The following is a 20,332-nucleotide window of genomic DNA, read 5'->3' as shown; positions in this document are numbered from 1 at the left end:
GCACTGGTGCACAGTCATGTTGGAACAGGAAGGGGCCATCCCCAAATTGTCCCCACAAAGTTGGGAGCATGAAATTGTCCAAAATGTCTTGGTATGCTGACGCCCTACAAGTTCCCTTCACTGGAACTAAGGGGCCAATCCTTGAAAAACAACCCCACACCATAATCCCCCCTCCACCAAACTTTACACTTGGCACAATGCAGTCAGGCAAGTACCGTTCTCCTGGCAACTGCTAAACCCAAACGCGTCAATCAGATTGCCAGACAGAGAAGCGTGATTCATCACTCCAGAGAACACGTCTCCACTGCTCTAGAGTCCAGTGGTGTCGTGCTTTACACCACTGCATCCGACGCTTTGCATTGTACTTGGTGATGTAAGGCTTGGATACAGCTGCTGGCCATGGAAACCCATTCAATGAAGCTCTATATGCACTGTTGTTGTGGTAATCTGAAGGCCACATGAAGTTTGGAGGTCTTTAGCTACTGACTCTGCAGACAGTTGTGACTTCTATGCACTGTGCACTTCAGCATGCGCCAACCCCGCTCTGTCATTTTACGTGGCCTACCACTTAGTGGCTGAGTTGTTGTTGTTCTCAGTTGCTCCCACTTTGTTATAATACCACTAACAGATAACCATGGACTATTTAGTAGTAAGGAAATTTCACAGATGGACTTATTGCACAGGTGGCAACCTATCACGGTACCACACTTGAATTCACTGAGCTCCTGAGAGCGACCCATTCTTTCACAAATGTTTGTAGAAGCAGTCTGCATGCCTAGGTGCTTGATTTTATACACCTGGAGGTGATTGGAACACCTGAATCCAATGATTTGGGTGGGGGGGGGGGTGTCCCAATGCTTTTGGCAATATAGTGTATGTGTACATGGACACATAGGTTAACATGCAGGGGAGCTTAGAAGCAGAAAAAATAATGCCAGATGCCCTAAGAACAGCGTTAAAAATGTCCAGTGTGCAGGAGGCCTTCACTTTAGGGGCAGTTGCAATGCACAGCATCATAGTTGCGAAAGGTGTACAGCCCTGAGTGACTGCATGCGAGTGTTCAGGTGGGCAGTAGGGGCTGAACTGCTTTGTTTTACTGCCCCCTAGCCAAACAAAGCCTTAGACTCTTGTGTGGGACCCAGACCCAGAACTACAGGCAACTGTGACAGTTGAGGCAGCTGCAGTGCCTTGTTGACCCATGAAAATGCTATCAATTAATGCACCTTTGAGTGACAGGAAGTTACTTGTTCTGCTGGGAATAATTGTCAGGGCCCTGGAAAACATTTACTTGGAAGCTAATATTTTCATTTATTTGACTAATTGGCCAGCATATCCAAAATAGTTTTTTCAACCTGTGTTGCTCTTTTTTAAATTTTATATCTGTTGAAATTTCAAAATTTCTGTACCTGCAGCCACCTTTATGTCAAGCTAAATAAATGCAGCATATTCCATTTTTATTCTCCTGTGTCATCCCTTTGCTCATATAAATTATCCCCAAGAGCACACTTTGCCCCTAACAGACCACACACACCTCCAAATGTCTGTGTGCATTTAGCCATAAGTTATGTAGACTGAACAAGGTGCATGGTAGTTAGAAGTCCACTCTCTGCTGACTTCCAACCAAATACTGGAAACTTATATAGAGAAGAAGCTGGGCAGGATGAAATGACAGATAGCTCATATGAGTTGCCATGATGTAAGGAGCAGAAAAAGAAAGAGGAGGAGAATGTGGCACAACCATAGAAACTTCAGTATTAAGCAGACACTGTGGACAAAGGATCTGCTGCAGGTAACATTATTGATGAAGGAAATGTTTAAATTAGGGCAGAGTAAAAAACTATACTTAGAGAAGTATCGCTTTTATTTACAGTATTCAGTTTCTGATGGCACAAAGGACATGTAGTACTTAGTCCCATCTTCCTCTAATGTCCGGCTGAATAATGTAAAGCAGGGGTGTCAAACTCAATTTAATCACGGGCCACATCAGCATTATTGTTGCCCTCTAAGGGCCTGTTGTATCTGTAAGATTAAATGTCCAGAGCACTCAATCCCCATTAAATCAGATGTCAAGAGTCCCCCACCATCAGAAGTCAAGAGTCCCCCACCCTCCAATACATCACAGTGCACCCCCTTATCTTGTGCTGTGGCTGGGAAGAAGCTGGGGGCAGAGCTGGGAAGTAGAAAGTGCACAGTCCGGAGAAGGACTAAAGAAGGGCTGGAGTCAGCTGCTATAGTATGATGAATGCTGAGTCCAGGGGAGCAGGGGGATGAGGGGTGCTGTGGGTGCACAGAGAGATGCAGGATCTGTAGGAGGAGATCTTTCCTCCTCTCTACTGCCAACTGCTGCGATGGAGGGTGGGCAGGGGGCAGAGACAAGCTTCTCCACTGCTGTAACAGCAGGATCTGGTGGAAGAGTTCTGTCCTCCCCTCTGCTGCTGACTGCTGAGACAAGGTGAGGGTGGAGATAAGGGTCAATGCCACAGCTGCAGGAGAGGTGCAAGGGCCACATGAAATAGCTTGATGGACCAGACCTTGTGTTTATGACGTGCTGTAAAGAAAAAAGGTGATAAAAACTGTTTTAAATTTACGCATATTAGCTCAGCGCTGTAATAAACAATACATCATTAAATGTATTTTTATTTTATCAATTGTATTTTTATTGATATTCAAAATATATTAGAGAATAAACAGAGCAGTACAAAGTACAATTTTTTAAAAAATGAGGAAAAAGAAAGCACAAACAATCCATATTCATTGTAAAGTCTGCATATGTATAACCAACGTCATTGTACAAGAATGACAAGAAGACGTGCATATAGGAATATACCATTGCTGGAAATAAAAAGGTGGAATGATCATATTGTAATCCGTGTACCGGGGTGGGCTCCCCAGGATACAGTAAAGTCACGAACGAGGAAAGCAACCCCAACACCAGCTTTTGCGACAACATAATTTTACTTAGATGTGGCAAATAAACACAACCACAAATGCTGGGAACATACAATAAATGTACATACACCCAGCCCAAAGGGCTGAGACCCTTGTACTGCACAGCACGGCACCTTCTGATGGATGAAGGTAGAAAGTGAAGTACTTTACCTACTGGTGGGCACAACTAAGCTGCCACACCTTACCTGTTATTACCGTAAAAGAGCAAGAATCAGTGTATGGGTGTATGGTATGGGCTAGCCTGTGGTGCAGCACAACAGCTTACAATCTTACACAAATCTACAGTATTTCCCCTCCCATAACTGGTCCTGTAGCATGTGCCTGAGTATTCCTTCTGAGCAAAACGCCAGTCTGTCTTGAGTTTGTGGGATTTTATCAGCTCTCCAGTGTGAAATGTCACTTTAAGTTATGGAGTCCTTCCAATGATCAGTAACAACACTTGTGGCCTGACACAAACAGAGACCCTTACTAACTAACTATAGGCCTGGTCTCAGTCTATAGGCGCCAACACTGAAATGAGGTGCATGCACGATCTTACCAACCCGAGTCTGCTTTTCATCCGCTGGTGACTCTGAACAGAACAAATGTCTCTCCAGCAAGCATGCGATATCGCAGTATATGTTGCATTGTTCTTCTGCTCTCATCAGCATTCCTGGCAGCAATCTTCATTTCTCTGAACAGGATCAGGGTCTTGGACATGATCAGCTTTACTTAGCCGCAGCTCTGGTTACTGAGGGACGCATTCACACTTGGATGTCATCGGATTCTCAGCTCACACGGCCCCTTCATTCAGCATCGTCCAAAAACATGGCTGCAGTCTGCTCTTCCTGTTCACTAAACTCTAACTCTGAGTGCAAAACCCCACCTCTTCATGAATATACAAATATCTATGCAGTCTGAGCCTGTGTTAGAAAAACTGTGACATCTTGTGGCTAAACCGCAGATGTCAGTCAAAACATTAATTTACTTCCACACAAACAGTGTTCAAACAATGAGAGCTGTTTCCCCATCTCACAGTATCACTATTTCACTTTTACATGTCTTAAAAAGAACTTTAATCAAATAGGAATAGGAATAGAGTGCAAAATCTGGTGCAGCTCTGCATAGAAACCAATCAGCTTCCAGGTTTTATTGCCAAAGCTGAATTGAACAAGCTGAAGTTAGAAACTGATTGGTTACTATGCAGATCTGCACCAGATTCACCAGTGCACCAGTTTTAGTAAATCTCCCCCTGTGTGTCATCCGCCTATTCTGCTCCAATCAGCAGGTGATCTATGAGCTGATCCCCTGTTGATTGGAATGGAATTCACCCAATGTGAAAGGGGTCTAAGGCTAGGTTCACATCTGTGCGGGTGGTGCTGCTGCGGATCCGCACAAAAATCTGTGCAGCCGCAGCACCCGCACAGAGGAATGCGTACCCGCGGGCGGGTGCCATTAGTTCTAATGGCACGCCGCCCGCACTGGAAAATGCAACCGTACTGGGAACTGAGGTTTCCGTACAGGCTGCATTTTCCAAAGCAGTGCAGGGACCAGGGGTGGACTGACAACTCATGGGGCCCCCGGGCAATTTGGGATCATGGGGCCCCTGTGTCCTTGCCCACACTCAAAACACACCCATAAAATCCTATAAAAGGTACCAGGGGCATTTTATGGGGCCTCTTTCCTGCGTGTCAGTCCGCCCCTGGCAGGGACTTGGTCAGTCCACCCCTGGCAGGGACTTCCTTCCTACGTGTCACGGGCATGGGAGTCCATTCAAATGAATGGGCTCTCGTGCCCGTGCAAAGCGCGGCCTGCACGACCGCATGTATGTGAACCGGGGCTCACAGAGACATGAGCTCATCACTGTGCTGCTTCTCCTTTCACTGTTCACTGCGGTGGGTCCAAAGCAACCTGGGCTCAGACAGGGTGGAATGTTGCTGATCATCCATAAGGACAATTAGTCTTAGAAAAAAGTACTGCTAGGTAATTTCTAATCCATTGCTACTGCTGTGCCATTTACTAGCGTCTGCGAGTGTAACCTTCCCTTAAACTTGAGCTAGAAGGTGTAAAAAAAATTCCAAATTTTAGCTGTCACCACTACAAATGCCTAATGAAAAATGATAACATGATCTTTGCTTTGGGTCATTAATGATAATGTAGCCACAGGAAAATTATTAAATATGCATTATTAAATATGCAAGTCTGAATTAGTTAAACAGAACAGAACACTCTTATCCAGTTACAAAAACATCAGCACTTTTGTGGACAATATTTTTTAATCCAGATTTTACAGAGAGCCTTAATTGGTCTGCAGTTTTTATGGACTGCCCATAAATTTCTGTATGTTTGGCAACTATAGTGTTTTTTGTTTGGTTTTTTTTTCTTTTTTTTTTTGCTTGATAGGTTGTTGAATTTTTGAGCATTGTGCTGTTCTATGTTTGCTTATATTGTCAAAATACTGTTATTTATAAATGGTACAGTGAAAGTATGGAGCAACATTTACTTTATTATTTAGAAAACTGTTTTATTTGTTACAGACAAAAATATGTCAATAAAAATAAATCCACTGCACATTTAACTGCCTTTCCATGGGCTGCCAGCTGGTGTGATATATTTAGTTGTACTAAAATGCCTTGTCCTAGAACAACCTCTATGAAAGACAAATAAGGATTGAAGAAAACCCTGCTCAGAGAAGATTAATTAACCTTGTAATCTTTCAGCCCTGTGATGAAAATTGTATGCTTACCTATATATACATCACATTCAGCTCTTCTGGAAGGGAATGCCTGAGCAGTTATAAATTGTTATATTCAGTCTTTCTTGTGTTTGCTTTAGGGCATAAATACTAAAAGGCAGTGCTAGTTTGGCTCTTGCGGGTCGGAGGCAATGCAAGTGTATATGCGATTAATACAGTTGGACACCACTCTCTTTACATTAAACTGATCCTTTACAAACAGAGTTCAGAAATGGTCAAGTCAATTAAAGCTAAAAAAAATTTTAATAAGTAGCCCAGTTATAATCAAAATCAAAAAACACCTTCAATCCAGAGCTGCCCCACCTCAGTACTTCTTTTCCACTAATAAGTATAATTTGTTCAGTGTATATAAGATTTTATTTTGGAACAAAAACCACTATGTTTCAGGAGTTCAACACTGCCCTTCACCAAGGTTTGTAGGTTAATAACCATAGGATGAGGGACACCATCTAAGACTGCAAGTTGGATCCCAAGTAAGCATTTAAAGAAGAGACCTGTTCACATTCATTCAAACTCACTATATTGCTTGCTCACTGGCAGCTATTCAATTTCAAGTTGAATAGCTGCCAGTGAAAATGCAATATAGTGAGCTTGAATACTAACAGGTTCTTACTTTACATGCTTACTTGGATTCTGACTGACAGTCTTTACAGTTCAGGAGGGTATTCCTCATCCTCTGGTTGATACTCTACAAGCCCTGTTAAAGCCCCTGAAATGCATTGTTTTTTGTTGCAGAATAAGATCTTTCATGGACTGTACAAACTATTGTGGCACTCTAATCTCCTCAATTTTTGAGTAATATCTTTTGAAGGTCCAGCAGGACACCACATTTGTTTGAGACAGCCTCCATTACTGTAATGTACATGTGACATGATGTAACGTACATGTGACATAAATGTACAGATTTGAGTAGATAAGATGTGATCAGTAGCAATATGTAATCGTAACTGTAGTGACATTCCATTGTCATTAAAGATGTATATTCAGTCAGAGGTACTCAGACACAGAGGCATCAATTAGCGGCTGAAAAGCCAGGTTTCCTGGACGTGACACCTTTGTGTTAATAAGGTTGTCACCTTCTGGGGAAACTGGTTTGGAGGAAGTGGCTTGAGACATTTCGGCTTCACGACAGCAGGGGGGCTCGATCTGTTTGGGGAGCTAAAAGGAATATACATACATCAAAGGGGTATGTTTCATCCCTCATAAAAGTTAAAATATTAGTTGCAGAGAGATGAACATGCTCCCTTCTGTTTGGGCACTCTGTAGGCTACATCAGAATATAAAAACCATATTTGTGGATTAGGTAGAAGGCCAGGAAAATGCAGGAAAAGGTTAGGTGGCGCTGGAGTGCGACAGTCGAACAGTGTTTGGTACTGTCGCGATCGGGCCGATGCGCTGGTGTCGGAAATCTAATCCCTGACTTGGTGTTTCAAGCCGGTCTTAGTCCGATTGAACTTGGGCAGGTCAGCACCCAGAACATCCTGTGGGCAGGTACAGGAGCAGCCCCCATGGTCAACTGGCCGAGGACTAATGTCCCACCTATGTCCATATCCCCATAAATGGAGTACCCGAGCATTGGGACATTTGTGATTCGTATGGAGCTGGTTGATCGACCAACGGATTGCTGACTTTTCTGACTTGCTCCAGTCGCAGGGAAAATCCTGGTAAAGTTTTACTTCTGTCTTTTAGTCCCTTTTATTTTATAGTGAATAGTCATTTGTGTGTCTTCTTGTATTTTTTGTATTTCTGTAACTTTTTATATTTTGTACATATTTTATGCACTGCCCACTTTCGGGAAATTAAAGCTTAAAATTAATTTGTGACTTCTGTGTATTTAAGCGGGCTCATATCTTCGGAGAGATTAGATTGGAGAGATTAGATTGGATTAGATTAGATTGGAGAGATTAGATTGGAGAGTTTAGATTGGATTAGATTAGATTGTATCGTATTTTAGTACCTTTAAATGCTCAGTCAAGCTCATTGCCAATCTGTATGCAGTTGCACTGTGTGTGGGCAGATTGCGTGCAGATTGTAAAAGGTAACAGATTGGCCAGACGGAGATCTGTGTGTGTGGGGTGTCTCAGCAGACCGTTCTGCGGATAAACTGCTGGGTGGTGGCAGGCTACCTTTTGTGGTGTGTCTGGTGTGGGGGTGTGTGGACAGTGGAAGAGTCATTAACACCGGGGTTCAAGAGTAGGATAGCTGGAGGGACCTTAGAAGGGTGTGTAATTACTAAGCTGGTCCTCAACGCTAATCAGTGCACCAGATTGTATATAATATTTGTATCTGCCAGTGTGTGTGGTCGACCAGCTGGATTGGAGTAGAGTCTCCATCTGGTGGTGGCCAAAAGGTAGTGCGGGCTGTGGAAGTATATCACGGCTAATCTTATATACGGTTTTATATATTCAAAGTTAAGTCCCCTTTATTCCCTCTTACCCCAAGTCAAAGCTGCACGGGCGTGCCTCGCTCAGCTAGTCGCTGTGGGCGTGGCATGTGGGGGATCCGTGACAATTACAAAAAAATAATGCAAGATTCAGAGCTCCTATACAGTCTCCAAACTGTGTCCTGGAGTCCGAATGCGGTTCTTTGCTTGCTTTTATCTGGCCCTTGGGCTATTATTCCCCGTACTGTCAGTAACACTGAGGCATAGTTTCTGCCGCTAACACTGACAATAGGGCACTATTCCTCCCACTGACACCAATGATGGAGCACTATTCCTCCCACTGACGCCAAAAATGGGATACTATTCCTTCCACTTACACCAAAGATGGGACACTATTCCTTCCACTGACACCAAAGATGGGACACTATTCTTCCCCCTAATACCAAAGAGGGAACACTTTTTATTCCCACTGACACTGACAGTTTTTACTCCCACTGGCCACAGTCTGGCCTGTCATATGTTTGAAAGACAGTAAACTGGCCCTTTGTTTAGAAAGTTTGGGGACCCCTGTCCTATACCATAAAAAGAGAAAAGAGAGAATATAAAGGCATGTGACATCATTGAACCCACTAAAAGACCTCTGAAAAAAAGATATATTCTCTATATATTTTTTTGTGTTTGTTTTCTTTTTTGCTTTAGCTTTAAAATTTGTTGTTAATCCAAGACAAGGACAGCAAATTAGCATTATGAATTGAAACATAGGAAAGCATTTTAGGAATGCTTATCAGTACTTAGTATTTTATTTTAGTATTATGTTTTTTATATTCAGGTAGAAAAGGAAAAAAGGATTGTCAAAGTGATACCCTTTTAGACTGTTTACCTTCTCTACCTGTGTATTTATGCCTGGTTAACACAGCCAGAAATACATTTTATAAATGTAATAAATAAATATTTTTTGCTTGTTTCATTTAGGGGAATTTATCAAAACTGGAGCAGCTTTGAATGCCATGGCAACTAATCAGCTCCTATCCTTTCAAAGCTTAACTGAGCAAATAGAATCAGATTGGTTGCCATGCACAGCTGCTCCAGATTTTGGCTGCTCTAGTTTTGATAACTACCCCCCATTATATTTAATTTTCATAAATTACATTTACAGGTGAATCATTTTATACTTATGTTCTGAGAACTAACTTCTATGAAGACTTAAATTTTACTATTTTTTTTTTCAAAGTAATGTGCATATTTAGGTTATGAACTGCTCAGACCACTCTTGCAGACTCTTGTTAATAATAAAATACAATTCTACATCCACAAATAACTTTTTCTGATTAATATGACCTCAAAAGATGATTTAAGCTGGCCATACATTGTTTCAATGTCACCTGATTTCTGATGTGCCAGGTGAAATTTGCTTAGTGGGTGGTCTTGCCATTCATCTCCTTCCCATTGTTTGGTTGAAAAATCAAAGAAGCCTTCAAAATTGACCAAACAGCAGCTGCATCCAATCAGATACAGCTGCTGTTTGGATAATTGACAGCTGTCTGACTGATTTTCAGAATACAATAGCCCAGCAGGGGTAGTTATCCAATTGAGCTGTATATGGTGGATGGAGGAGTCTGCAGGATGAACGCAAAAAATGTAAGTGTGTATGGCCAGCCTTATTCTTGTCTTATCAATGAGTGTCTTAAAGTGACCCTGTCATCATGGTTATGTTTACCCAGTAGCTCCTCTGTAAAAGAAACATGAATATACTTTGCTTTCCAGCTGCACAAGCATTGGGAAGCTACTGAAAATATTCAACTGGTTTGGTGGATGGAATACTTGCTCTCCTTGGCACATGTTGTGACTCCTGCTGCTAGCTCATACATATTAAAGTGATGTTCAAGCCACCAGGAGAAACCACAGCAATTGATGGAGGAGCAAATATTCCACACACTCAAAATTGTAGAATACATGCAGTAGCTTGGGGGAGCAGATAAACAGCTGCTCTTCAATACAAAGGCCACTAGAAGAATAAATATATCCATGATTTTTTTGCAGGTGAGCTATTAAGTAAATCCTGCGGTGACAAGGTAATTTGAAGTGACACTAAACTCTGGTTAAAAACAATTCTATCCAAGTATATATTCTTAAACTAAAAAGTACCTTCTAATGTTCCAAGCCTCCTCTAAATCAGTGGTCTCCAAACTGCAGCCCATGAGCCAGATGTTGCCTTTTGTTTGCCTTTTTTTGGCCCTTGGGGCACTATTATCCCTACCGTTCAAAGACATTATTCCTCCCACTGATACCAACGATGCGGCACCATTCATTCTATTGACACCAATGATGGGCATAATTCCTCCTACTGACACCAACAATGGGGCATATTGCCTCCCAATAACACCAAGGATGGGGCACTATTTTTCCCACTGATGCCAATGATGGGGCACTCTTCCTCCCACTGATACCAATTATGGGGTACTATCCTTCCCAGTGATATGAACTATGGGGCACTCTCCCTCCTACTGATACCAATGATGGGGTACTATCCTTCCCAGTGATATGAACTATGGGGCACTATCCTTCCTACTGATACCAATAATGGAGCACTCATCTTCCCACTGATATCAATGAAGGGACACTCTTCCTCCCACTGATACCAATATTGGGGTACTATTCTTCCCACTGATACCAATTATGGGGAACTCTTCCTCCTACTGATACCAATGATGGGGCACTATGCTTCCCACTGATACCAATAATGGGGCACTCTTCCTCCCACTAATACCAATGATGGGGCAGTATTCTTCCTCCTACTGACCACAGGCATTGTGTAATTTTTCTACTCCCACTGACAAGCCTGAGGAATTGTTAACTCCCAGAGATGCCGGAGCATTTTATACTTTAAATGGCCACAACTGGGCCCCTTTAAAGTCTGAAGGGCAGTAAACTGGCCTTTTGTTTAGAAAGTGTGAAGACCCCTGCTCTAAATCTCCAAATTCCTTTTTTTTGCTGCTGTGATTTTACTTCCTGTTTGAGGGTGGCTACTTTCATTCTTCATGGTCCCACTGTAGGTAAGAATGTAGCCACCTTCGCCTGTTACCTCCTGAGCTGGCTAGGGATATGGGATGTTCCAAACAAATGGAAGTAATGTGGAAAAAGTGAGGTTCGAAAACTCACAGAGGATATTACAAGGAGGCAGAAAAACACAGTAAGAAACAATTTCATGAAAAATAGCTTACAGAGCCATTAAGTAGTGAATGTCAATAAATTATTTTGGAGAATAAGTATATGGTTTAGTGTCACTTTAAGGGACAGAATTTTGAGTTTGCTTTACCACTTACTGAAGAGTAATGTGAAAGGTTTTTCACTAAGGAACAGAAACAATGTTATCAGTGTATATAGCTGCTGAAAATACTCCTACTAAAATAGCTGAAACCACAAAAAGAGATTTATGGTGTCCTCAGCAGGTCAGCTTTTACAAACTGTCCAAGAGTTTATCTAAATACACAAGTCAGATACTGATGGCTATTTCATCCATCATTCCCAAAGTTTGTACTCTAGGGCCAGAAAAGGATGAAGTGAGTGGAGGGTCTAGGTTAATTCACCAATCTTTCTTTTGAAAAATACACAAATCAGTACAATATTACTCCTTTGCATTGCCATAACTGCTCTATCACAGTTTTTAGAAATGTGTTTTACAGCTTGTGGTTCTACTATCTAATCTAGGATGATTGTTCAAATTCAAAGCTCCATTTGACATAAAGCAATAGCATCATTAGCCTTTAATCTGCTTGCATAGTATTTCTCAATCCTCTTGAGCAGAGTTATATAATGAACGGTATGTCCCAATTTAGTTCAGGTTAGAATGGCCCATTGTCTCATGGCACTAAGCAAATAATGATCTTTATCAAAACTGTATTAGGTTTCATAATTAAATAAAGCCTTTTAAGTTAGGATAATTTGGACAGTCTGAACACACTGATCACAGCGATGACACAGCTCACGTTCTATTATTAAAAAAAAAATAGCTATGATCAACATGTGTAAATGACCAGCACTAAGTAGCCTGAATTAACATACTGTTCTTATTTTAGGTTGCAAAAATAAACATTTTCAAACAGTCACAAACACATTTTTTAAATGGACATGTTTAGTAACTTAAGGCATCTGTGTGAATAAATTCCTGACATCTGACAATATAACAACATAATTTCTTCAACAAAGCTGTCCCTTTAATTATTAAAAAAAGTCCTTATAGTGGAACCACATCCAAAATTTTAAAATACTATCCTTTACTTCCTTCCTTCTAACTTAATAAGAAATTACAGATTTTTTCAGGTAGAGAGTGCTCTTTTTTGTGGTATTCACTCCCAGTTTATTATTCCTTGCCTAGGCTAGGATGGCATACACTTGCCCCACTCCCCCTCTCCACCCCACAGCCTCGTGGGATGACATTACACAGCCCAAGAGGCTACAGGATCAAAATCACTGCTGGCCAGGTCTCATGCATATGTAGTAGGGGCCCGGCTGTGAGTCATCAGAAAGTATCAGCTGGCTCATGAAACCACAATGGCAATGCAGAGGAACTGGAACCCTGATAAGAATTGGCAGTGTAGAAGACATCTTGGATCTGCTGAGTATGTGTTTCCTAAATGTCAGCAGCTATAGTACTTGTAGCTTGTGACTTGTGTGACGTTCCTATTCAAGCTCCAGTTAAGTTACATTATCTAGGCTGTGCAGGGGCGGACTGACCATTTGGAAACTCGGGCACTGCCCGACGGCCCAGGGTCAGTAGGGGGTCCCATGAGATGCCCCTGGTACCTTTTTCATAGAATTTTTGAATTTGGGCAAGGACACAGGGGCCCCATGATCCCCTATTGCCCGGGGGCCCCATGAGTTGTCAGTCCGCCCCTGAGGCTGTGCTCATTATTAGAAAAAAAAACACAGTCCTTAAGCTTCATTCAAGAGATTGTATCTAGGTTGAGAAAATGTCTTTAATCTGCTGCAGGCCAAAAGAAGCATTTCCTCCGGCACCTCTTCCCCCAGTTATGGGGCTGCAACCTTGTAAACTTGCAGCAATCAATCTTTGATCTGTGTTACAGTCCAGGAAGTAGTGACAAAAATGGCTCTGACCTTGTGGTATGAAAAGGAAATGAAGGCATTGGCCCCGTGAATAATAATAAATATCTGTAAGGGCAGGTTCACACGGGGTGAATTACAGCGTACGCCAGTGTAAGGGACGTGTTTACTCACATTAGGATGTGTGGGTGTTCCATGCAGGTGCATGCAGGTCACCAAATGCAGTGTGAGTTCAAGGACCCACACCTACATGTACCGGCACCCACACGGATGTCAGATTGGGAGTGGATACATGCGGATACGGTTCCCTGAACTCACACTGTCTGTGGTCAGGGCCCCACACTCATCCACACAGTTGTCAAACTGGGAACAGTGGATGTATTTTTGCAGCCACTGCATCCCAATTGACATCAATGGGACTGCCTGCACAGGGATGCAAATGACACCGATCACCAAACTCACACTGCCTGTGTTTGGGGACCCAGATACACACCTGCATGGATGTCAAATTGGGAGTAGCGGCTGTGTCTATTTAACTGCTGCATCCCAATTATCATCAATAGGACTGGCTGCTTAGGCATGCATGAAACACCTGTGCATCCCTTGTGGGTAAACAGAAGCCCTCGCATGGGCATACACTGTATGAACACGGCCTAAGCATTATATTTACACACACATGCACACATTCTTCTGCCCTGTAGGTGGCACTGTGTTAATGCTACAAAAGAAGGGCGGTCTGTTAACCTCTTCCCGTCCGGCCCATGTCGATAAACGGCCAGACGGGAGTGCTGCCGATGTGGGTGGACGTTTCTAAACGTCCCCTCGCATCCATTGCCTGTGAGCACTCCCTGGCAGTGGGCGGCACTGCAGAACACAGATTGCTGTACGGGACCTCTGTGTGAGATCCCAATTCGTGTGATCACTGGGATCACTGTACGAGACCTCTGTGTGAGATCCCGATTCATGTGATCACTGATTGGTCAATCAGTGATCACATGAACAGCAGTAACACTTCCTGACATCATTGCTTACTACTTGTGAAATCTGTGAATGATCACAGAGGTCACATGGTACAAGGCTATTCACAACACCCTTGTACCATGTGACAAGCTGTGACCAATCACAGCTCGCACATGAATTCAGCCAAAGAGAAGGAGAAATTATTGCATTTACAGCCTTTATGGGTGTAAAAGCAATCAGTTTAAAAGAAGAAAAAAAAAAACATCATCACCCCCCACAAGTAGTACAGTGTCACTATGGTGACACTGTACTGCTAGGGTGACAGTATGTAAAAAAAAAACATAAATGATAATATAAAAAAAAATAAAACTGTAAAAAAAAAAATTAGAAAAATTATAATTTTGGTTATAAACTAATTATAAACTAATTTGTTTTTTTATTTTACTAAAAAGATAGATGAACACGTTTTGGCCAAGATTTATGAAGAAAGATTATTTATTTGCATAATGTTATAAGAAAAACACTTTTTTTCAAAGTTTTTGGACTTTTTCATTTATATAGCGAAAAATTAAAATTCCCAGTGGTGAATAAATACCACCAAAATAAAGTTTTATCTGTCTCAAAAAAATGCTAAGAAATTCATATGGGTACAATGTTGCATGACCGCACAATTGTCATTCAAAGCATGATAGCAATGAAAGCTGAAAATTGGCCTGGACTGGAAGGGGTTGAAAGTGTCTGGACTTGAAGTGGTTAAAGTGAAATTGTCCCCTTATAGACTCCGTTGGTCCTCTTTAGAGAAGGCAGGTATCTGAAAAGATACAGAGTTCCTGAGAGAATTTGATTGGCCATTCTAATTGCGGAACCTTTAAATAGGGTATCCCACATTACTCAGGCATGCTCTGAGCGAGTGGACTGCTTGCGGAAAGGAACTCGGTTAGAAAAGGTATGTAGCACAGGGAAAGGTTCCTGATGAGTAGAGACACTGTGAGATTCTGGAGAACCTCTATAGAACTTCCTTCTGTTGGTTAATACATTTGTGAAGCAAACTGCACACCTCCAGCAGAGCTATTCTCCAGTAACTTTACAGTGAAATACAATACCGAGTGCTATTCTGCACTGCCTTGTTCTACAGTGTGCCAACCAGTTACTCCTTGTGACTCTTAGAACTCTGAACAACATTCATAAAGTTTTCTATGTGTGTAATCCCTCCCAAGCAGGTGCCGTGGTCCAGGCCCCGCCATCCTTCTTTCCTCCTCCATCCAATTACCCCTGTCCACACCTGTTACCTAATTTCAGTTTCCTTATCTGTCTATATCTGTGACCTTTCCCCTTCTCGCCCACTCTCCCTTTCCAATACTTCATCACAATCTCAATAGACTATCCCCCTGAACTCCACACCAGGTCCAAGTATCTTCTAGATGTTTTGAAATCTGACCAATCAATCCACGTTTTCCCAAATTTTTTCATTTTATCCTCCTCCATATGATATAGCTCCTCCAACCTATAAATATTTTCAACTCTGTTTATTCAATAATTTATTCTTGGTGGTTCTGGGGCCCGCCAAAACATGGGGATCAGGCCCTTAGCCGCACTGAGTAAATTATATAGTATCCTGTTTTGGTACTGTTTAACTGAAGGCTCAAAGTTATCAAATAAACATGTCTACGGGTCTTTCTTTAAGGTAATCCCACATAATTCCTGAATGTAATGGATTATTTCCTTCCAATCGACCTGGATTTTAGGGCATTCCCACCATATATGTACCATTGTTCCCTTTTTCCCATAGCCTCTCTAGCATAAAGGTGAAACATCCCCTTGCTGCTTATGTGCCATACTTGGTGTCTTTTGTTGCTCATTCACTTCTGTTCCAAGCTCCTTTTCCCATTTTCCCAAGAACGGGGGTGGATCGGTTCTTTCCAGATCCATAAGGATCTGATATATCCTCGAGATGGCTTATTTTGGCACCACATTTACATTCAACAATTTTTCAAATAGATACATATCCTCCAGCGTCCTCAATGGTTTTCATTGCAACAAAAACAAAAACAGCTGGCAGTACCACCACTCATTTAATGTGAGAAATAACTATTTTTTTCCTTTAAGTCCTGAAAAGTGTGCAGTTTCCCTTTATTCAAAATATTCTTCAAATGTGCATTTTTATCATTAATCCATTTACCGGAAATATTTTCTATCCCTGAGGGGAAATGCTCTGTACCCACCAGGGGAGTCAATACTGAATTATATTTCCATCCCTTTTGCTTATATATTATATTCCAAACATTTAAAACTTTCTTTGTCAATGAACTAGTGTTTACATTAATATATGAAATTTATGTGGTATCCAAACAATCTTCACTAACTGTGCCTTATTCAAAATCCCTTCCATATTTACCCTACCTTTCCCTTGTGAATTAAATGTCCAATCTACTATTTGTGATAATATCACCGCTAAATAATACTTCCTAAAGTTAGGCAAACTCAATCCACCTTTCCGTTTAGCCCTATACAATACCTCATACTGAATCTTTGGTCTCTTATTTTCCCATATAATTTTGAGTATCATCTGTCACGGAACGTGGCGCCCGACCCTTGCCCTTCTCACCAACTCGAGACCGAAGGATCAGCTGATCTCGCACTGCGCTGTCACTTGCCACTCTCAGCTGCACCCTGCACAAAGATTTCCAGCTCGCGGGACCACAATCTATGTGCCAGCAGCCTGAGAGTGATTGTTACTGGATCAGGTTAATTATGCAATTAACCCTTCACACTGCCACCACCACCTTTTTACAGAGAAGGAGGAAACTCACAAATCCTAGCAATAACACTATATTAGCATAAGTGTCTGTAACACACACTGTAACCATAGACAGGGATAATCAGAGGATTATTACATACAGTAGCACTCTTCAAGAGAAAGGGATTCTTTAGTTTGCATTAAAATCTTTAGAGACAGTCCGTTAGATGTTCCTTGATTGATGTTAAATGAGAGCTCTCTTCTCCAGGCCTGTCAGTCCTTTTCTATGATATTAAAGGGGTGTCGCCTGAGAACAAATGACCAATCATCCAGTTTGGGGATGGGTTCTAGGAGGTCACCAAGTTTTTAACCAAGTCGCCTTAAATTTGATTCTAATGTTAATAACTTCCAATATGTGCAGGTGGCATTCTAGCAACTGGCAGATTAATATTCAGAATTATATTTCAAACCCAAGGATACCAAACACAGCGTACCTTTGTCACCTTTTCTCTCTCCTATGTGCCAACATAGTCATGTATGACCTGGATCTGTTCGGCCTGAAATCAATATGTAAGAGGAACATCTGAGCTTTTTCATTTGTTGGTCCTCATATATGGTCAATATATTGTCTATTGGTAGGTTTAGAATTGTTCATCAGTCTAAAATGTTTTGCTTCTAATATTTTATGCTTTCTTATAAAGTGATTTTATAGAATGATATGCGAGGGTGAGTTGACGTCTTCCTCTGCCACCAATGTCTTGAGATGTCTATGTGACCACCTGTGTACTACCAGATTGCTCACGCCATCAATTATTATAACTTTGTTATTTAGCAACTATTCAATTGATGTCTTGTAAGTATAAAAATTTAAATTACATGACTGTTATTGATGATATCACAATGATTTGTTACTAATCCCTAGTGTGTTCATTTAGAGATCCCTTTCACTTCCATGCTCCCTGAAGAAGATCTTGAACTGGAATGTCTGAAACACGTCGGGACCTTTAGGGAATGTTGTATTGTTGTAACCCTGTAAGGGACTATACCATTAGAAAAGTATATCAGAGCCATTAATATGATTTTGGGATGTAATTAATATTTTTTCATACATTTTTGTACAATAATTTATATATAATTTTTTACGAATATACGTGTGATGTTTTGTCTGCTACATTAAAGTCCCAAGGGTGTCATTTTTTTCTTGTATCTATATTGAGGACGAGCATCCAGATACTTCTCAGTGATGGTGTTGTCACTGAGTTGGCTTGAATAATGCTTGAAAAATGTATGTAAAAAAGAGCATCTTGGCAAGGTGGACTTTAAGGGGTGGGCAGAGACAGATGGCATGGGTCCAACCCGCCGGAATTTTAATTTCCAAAGATATTTGTAGTTCGGTTCAGATAGCCTAAGTTCACACTAGCTTTGTAGGCAGGCGTATTTTTAGGTATTTGAGGGGCGTTTTTAACGGTCCTCAAATGCCTATGAAAATTATACACGTGGCAGCACACAGTGCTGTTTGCACTGAAGCGTTAGCATCGAGTCGTGGCAAAATTGACACCTCATGTCCAGTTAGTAGGAGTTGAAGCCTTTCAACGCCTCCCATTCAAGTCTATCGTGATGCTCCTCAAACACCTGGCAGGCGTTTGCGGGGCGTTTGTCAAGGTGTTAATACCATTTAACTTTATTATAGGCGTTTGTGATGTGGTTTTAACACATGGAAAATGGCTATCAAATGGCTCAAAAACACGCATTGGGCATTTGGGGATCTTTGAAAACGCTTTCCAAACGCCTGTCAAACGCTATAGGGGAGTTAGAAATTGGTCAAGTGTGAACGAGCCCTTAGTATTGTCATTCTGGCTCCCCTACCAAATAGCATAGCCAGGCTGAACATACATGTTTCCCACTGCATTTAGGCAACACTGTCTGACCACCATCCTACTCCTATCCTGACAAGTGAAGCTTTGTCTGATTAGGTCATCACTCAGCTCACTTTGCCCCCTCCCCTATCAGCAAGCATTCAGTGTTTCTCCTATCAGCAAGCATTCAGTGTTAGTATTGATTGTACCGTACAATGCAGTAGAGTCTGATTGGCTCATGGTGCAGTTCTTTACTCAACTGAGTCCTGCTGCGCAGGGAATTGCAGAACGTTTTTAAGAGAGACAGATTGATGTATAGTTGTTTCACTTAAAATAAATAGCCTTATTTTATTACATACAATGCTGGATTACAGTCTATTTTTCCATATTTGCTTGAGGTTCAGCATTAGCTAATAAATCATTTTAAAATTAGATTTAAACACACTGGGGTTACAAGATTGTTTAATTACACATGCATGCAGTCAGGCAAATAAGAGGAGAAAAATGCTTGTGAACTGAAGGTGAGACTGAGAAATATTTTCAGTTGTGACAATAATTTTTTCCAAAAAAGTCATTGTTGGGGAAACATAGCTTGCAAGAGAAGAACATAATTATGTTAACGGATGCAATATTGAAAAATGTTTCATTATTTGTGATGCCACGGACCTCAAGGTCTTTATCGAGGGTGCAAAAATGCCCAGTTAGCTCTCTGGAGGCAATGCTTGGATCAAATTTCACAACAGATGTACAAATTTGCTCCTTTCTCAGTAATAATACATGAAATAAACCAGTCACTGTCCGGATGCTCAACGTTCATATCTCAGGTTACACAGTCTAAAGAGAAATACTCTAAAAGTGGCATGTTTTGTACTTTTTTCAGAGTATTTGTGTAGTGTTATTTCAACTGTAATGGGGAAATCAGAAGGCAAACCTTTCATAAAGTTGGAAAATGCAGAATGGGCATATGATGACAAAATTCATAAGCCAAAGTTATTTTAACTGGAATATGGCCATAAAGGCTAATGCACTTGGGCATATTGAAATACTTCCATCTATATGTGGACAGGTCCCTTCACCCAGTGCACTCGGGGGTATCTTTTCTTGTGTAAACGCTCATCAATGCCCAGCACCAGGTGGGGCCATGTCCATGTGACAGCCTCTCTACCAGTACAGCATAACTCTACCACCTCACTCCCAGTGACAGAATGGGGTCCCGATGTGCACTAGCGCGGACCTCATGCATGTACATAATTAACTCCTTCTTTTCCTGTATCATGCGGCAAGGTTCCTGCAGTCTACACAGCGCAGGTTCAGTTCCAGTCACACTATGGGGGAAGTGACTGCTAGGGAGGGAGGCAGAACACCGACCCCCTCGCTACCAGATGACCTGTCGCCTACGTCAGGTCCTGTTGTTGACTGACTGCTAACATATTCCCATGAGTTCACAGTTACCTGTGGCAACTAGTTTCCTCTGTGTCTCCTGCAGGATTAACCTCTTGAGAAGGACTTCCTCTTCCATGCCATATGTGCTCTATGGGCCCTGTTCTGCCATACACCATGAGCCCTCATGCACCCCTTTTTGTAACCTTAGACAGGGCTTGTAACAAATTCAAGAAACTTTACTGAATTTTCTGCAGCATTAGTCTTTAGTC

This window comes from Staurois parvus, unplaced genomic scaffold, assembly GCF_062004578.1.
Source record: "Staurois parvus isolate SC_StPar_1 unplaced genomic scaffold, SC_StPar_1.0 ptg000287l, whole genome shotgun sequence".
Lineage (NCBI taxonomy): Eukaryota > Metazoa > Chordata > Amphibia > Anura > Ranidae > Staurois > Staurois parvus.
The sequence above is the reverse complement of the archived record's forward strand: the minus strand, read 5'-3'. Positions refer to the sequence as shown.